The sequence below is a fragment of the Petaurus breviceps genome, unplaced genomic scaffold (genome assembly GCF_028583685.1).
Source record: "Petaurus breviceps papuanus isolate PSGF00001 unplaced genomic scaffold, PetGlider_PUasm1.0 176, whole genome shotgun sequence".
Lineage (NCBI taxonomy): Eukaryota > Metazoa > Chordata > Mammalia > Diprotodontia > Petauridae > Petaurus > Petaurus breviceps.
The window spans coordinates 28,411,717-28,416,570 of NW_027185771.1; the positions used below are offsets into that span (position 1 = coordinate 28,411,717).

At 39.4% G+C, this 4,854-nt stretch overlaps 1 pseudogene; it reads right to left on the minus strand.

Annotated features, from left to right (window-relative positions):
• Positions 1-253: 253 nt before the first annotated feature.
• On the minus strand, positions 254-821 carry LOC138159633 (destrin pseudogene; annotated as a pseudogene).
• Between the last annotated feature and the right edge of the window lie 4,033 nt (positions 822-4,854).

Sequence of the window (4,854 nt, forward strand, 5' to 3'; positions counted from 1 at the left end):
ATACAGGTTTGTATAATATCTAGTTTAATCTAGAACAAGACAGCTACCCCTCAGAGAAACCCTGGCCTAAGTATATTTATTTATTTTACATATTTAGAAGATACATTTAAACATGGAAGCTTTTTTTTTTTTGAGGGGGAAAGCTGGGCAATTGGGTTTAAGTGACTTACCCAGGGTCACAGGGCTAGTAAGTATTATATATGTCAGGTTGCATTTGAACTCAGATCCTCCTGAATCCAGGGTCAATACTCTATTCACTGCCACCTAATCATCACCATTTAAGCTTTTTGACCTTGTGGCACTGAATGATCATCTACATAAGACATCCTTCAAAAGCTACAATTAAGGACCTTCCTAGTTTCTCAGCAATACAAGTCCGGTTAAGATCTTCTGGTCCATTTGTTTGACATTCTTGTTTAAGGCCTGGAAATTTCTTTTCGACTGCATCCTTGGAGCTTGCACAGATCATTTTACTTTTGAGAGGTGCTAGTTCTTGTGCCCACAGAAAAAACAGCAACTCTTTTTTTCTTAATTCCTTTGTTTCAAAGCTTGCAGCATACAAAGCATAGGGACAATCATTTTCAGGAAGGAAGCATTCCCACAAAATGCTTGAAAGGATCAGTAATGGTTACACCACCAACATCTCCCACTAAGATCTCTTTACCTTCTTCCAAAATGATGCTTTTTTTTTTTTGTCAGCACTGACACAAGATAACTGTCTTCTTTCTTTTCTTGATTTCTTCTGGCGCGGAACATTTCTGAACCTTCATATCATAGAAAACGCGGCATATTTCATCAGCTTCTTCTACTCCTGAGGCCATCTTTCCAAAGTGGACGATCTGGAGCTCAATCTAGTCCCTGGGCCTGTGGGGGCGGGGAGGAGGGAGAGTGGACAGTCTAGGAGCTGCTATGGTTTAGAGTGTGGAGGAGCATCTTCCTCCTGGGAGTCCGAGGAAGGGAACAGTGAGAGCTGGAGAGAGGGAGGCAATGGCTCAAGGCTTTCTGGGAGAGTGGGCAGGCTAGAGAATAGCTTATGTTCTAATAGGGAGATAACATGTAAATAACTAGGTGCATGCAAAAAAAGATGGAAGTTAAACTTAAAGGGGAAAGCTTTAGGAACTGGGAATATTAGGAAAGGCCTCTTGAAGAAATTAGGATTTAAAGAAAACTAGGGAAACTGAGTCAGGTGTAAAAGGATGGAGTATTCCATTGAATGGGGGAAAACAAGAGCAAAGGCAAAAAAGGGGAAATGGAATGTCCTATTTGAGGAACTGTAAGTAGGAAACTGAACACTTTAAAATCTGAAATAGACATTTATTATCTCATTGAACCCAATAGAATTGTGGGAATTGCTAAAACAAAATGATTCCATCTTGTGACTCAATTCTGGAACTAGCTCAGTTCCCTTTTTCATTTTTGGGTCTAGTCCAATTCCTGTCTCGTGAGGCAGTGGGGGGGTGGAAGCAAAAAAACACTTTATTCAATTTTGGAAAGTTTGAGAAAACTATTGCATTGTTTGAATATAGCCCTACTTGGCTAGGAAGCAGAACCACCTCTACCAGAAACCCAGTAAGATCATTGCAAGATGTTTTATCGTTAATTATGTATTTCAAACTATCCACATGTCTTATCTGAAAACAGGCCCCCATACTGGTCAATCTGTAACTGTTTCCTTGTTCCTTTGATAGAATATAGACTCTTGAAGAGGAGTGGGGGGGAGGGAGGGGAAAACCTCTTTTCATGATTTCAGGAAATTGCACATGTTTACTCCCCTCTCCTAATTTGGAAAGCCCCTAATCTTTCCTCCAATTAGAAATCAGATTACCTAACATCATAACATGGTTAATATCCTTTTAATTGTTTTCTTTTAATGCATAAAAATCTGTCTTCCCCTGTATTCTGGATTCAATGCCAAGCTGAGGAGGCCTGGTTCTGATTTGTTATGTAATTGACATGGATTGCTTCATAATTCCATATGCTCAGAAGATCGAACTTTGAAGTAAACTCAGTTGTTTTAAATTTCACCCATCATAACTCCTAAAGCAACATTGTGGGAAAGGTATTCCAAGTATTATCCCTATTTAGCAAAAAAGGAACCTGAGGGTTTCAGTGATTTGTCCAGGGTCACACAGTTAGTGTGAGGCCTGTGATTAATTTGGTTGTGTAGAGGGGACCTTGATTTGAAAGGTAATATGAATAAGCATTTATTTACTCCTACTATGCACCAGGCACTGTGCTAAGTGTTTCACAACTATCATCCTATTTGATTTGATAGCTAATGTTTGAAAACCCAGGCTTGTGTGCCACATTTAACACTTTGATGCATTTGGTCCTACAGACTAAAGTCAATCTGAGTCAAATAAGGTAAAAGGATAATATCACCGAAATAAAAATAGGAAGCAGATCTAAAACCAAGCAGACTGGAGCAGAGTGCACCATGGTGAAAATGAAAATACTTAAGAAGATATAGCATGTTGTTTTCAGGTCTAAGAACTGCATAATTACATACAAACAGTGAAACTCAGTTCTCAACTGACACTCTAGACATATGTATTTTTGGTCTAGTGATGTCTCTTTGTTAGTTATTAAATTGGTGGCTAGATATAGGTCATTCAGCCCTCCCCACAGTGAGGATGATCTGCCCTCGTCTTAAAGAACCCCATATTCTGATGTCCCTTAGTAGCAATTGCATGACTCTGTCTTCTTCACCCAAAGCATATTATAGTTCATGAATGAGGGTGACATTTTCATGAATGAATAGAGGATATTCAGGAATGTACTCCAAGTATGAGCCCTTTGTCTCTTTGACTTGGCCTCAAGGAGGAAAAGAACCAAGATCATGGCATTCATGTTACTCATTTGAGTAAGCTTCACATTAGATGATGCACTTGGAAGCACATAGTAAAGTGATATAAAATTCTCATTAAAATTAATTCATAATAAGAAGAGATATAAAAGATGAGATCTTGACATCATATATTTAGAGCTGAAAGGGAACTTAGAAGCTACTGAGTACAACTATCAAATTTTAAAGATCAGAAAATATAGAGAGACTATGTTAAGTGACATGTCCAGCAGTAAACAGCTAGACAGCATCTATGATTGAATTCAAACCCAAGTCTTGGGTGCAGCACTCCATTTAAGCCACCATTACTATAATCATAATTATATAAAAATTATGTATATAAAAATTTTAACTGGGGGCAGAGCCAAGGTAGTTGAGTAGGAGCACAAACTTGGAATGGGCTGCCACTCCAATCACTTCCAATACATGTAAAAAATGACTCTAAACAAACTTTAGAGCTATAGAACACACAAAGTGACAGAGAGAAACAAATCTCCCGCAGAAGGAAGCCTGGCAGGTGGACAGGAAGGGTCTATCACACCAGGCTGGAAGCCCAGCTCAGGCCCACATGAGCCATGTGGTTTGAGCCCCAGGGCGGCCCCAACCAACAGCAGCCTGAGCAGACTGCCAGAGAGTGAATTATCAGTAACTGTGGTGGTTTCCAGACTTCTGAACCAATAAACTCCAAAGACAAAGCAAAAGGTCCATGTGGAACTCTGTTGGAAAAGGGGGGAACTGAAGAGCAGGGTCCAGCCCCTGCCCCCAGGGCAAGAAGCAACAGGGGGCTGCCACATGGCTACTTGCAGAGCTCATGGCCTGCAGATCATAGGGGGACCAAGCAACCATTCACAGGGTAATCCCTCTTGCTTTACCCTGCTTGGATCTGGATCACAATGTTGGGTGGTGGTCCTGGGGTGTGTGACTGGTGAGCCAGAGTTTGTGGGAGTTGTAGAGAGGGTACCCTCCTAATAGCTCCAGCAGCTGAGAAAACCCCTGTGATTTGGGACATAGCTCTCTCCATTCTGGAAGCAGAGTTCTATCATGGCAAAGTGCTCAAAAGTCAAGTAATTGACTGGCAATATGAGCAAGCAATGGAAGCACAAACAGACCACAGAACACTTTTTTGGGGACAAAAAAGGATCAAGGCATGGAGCAGGAGGAAGACAGAGAAGTCAGAATTACTGCATCAAAAACTTTCAAGAAAAATATGAATTGGTTATAGGCCATAGAGTAGCTCAAGAAGGATTTTGAAAACCAAATAAAAGAAGTGGAGGAAAAATTGGGAAGAGAAATGAGAATGATGCAAGAAAATCATGAAAAGGAAGTCAACAGCTAGCTAAAGGAGATCCAGAAATACACTGAAGAAAATAACACTTAAAAATAGACTAATTCCAATGGCAAAAGAGGACCAAAAAGCCAATTAGTAGAAGAATGCCTTAAAAAGCTGAATTTGCCAGATGGAAAAAGAATTTCAAAACTTACTGAAGAGAATGATTCTTTCAAAATTAGATTGGAGCAATTGGAAGCTAATGAATATATGAGATATCAAGATAGTATAAAACAGATCCAAACAAATGAAAAAATAGACTGACCTGGTAAATAGATCCAGGAGAGAAAAATTTAAAAATTATTGGACTACTTGAAAGCCATGATAAAAAAAGATCCTAGACACCTACATCTTTCAAGAAATTATCAAGCAAATTTCCCTGATATTCTAGAGCTAGAGGGTAAAATAAAAATTGAAAGAATTCACTGAATGCCTCTTGAAAAAGATCCCCCCCAAAAAAACTCTTAGGAATATTATAGTCAAATTCTAGAGTTCCCAGGTCAAGGAGGAAATATTATGAGCAGTCAGGAAGAAACAATTTGAATATTGTGGAAATACAGTCAGGATAACACAAGACTTAGCAGCTTCTGCATTAAGGTAACAAAGGGCTTGGAATATGATATTCCAGAGGTTAAAGGAGTTAGGATTAAAACCAAGAATCACCTACCCAGAAAAACTGAGT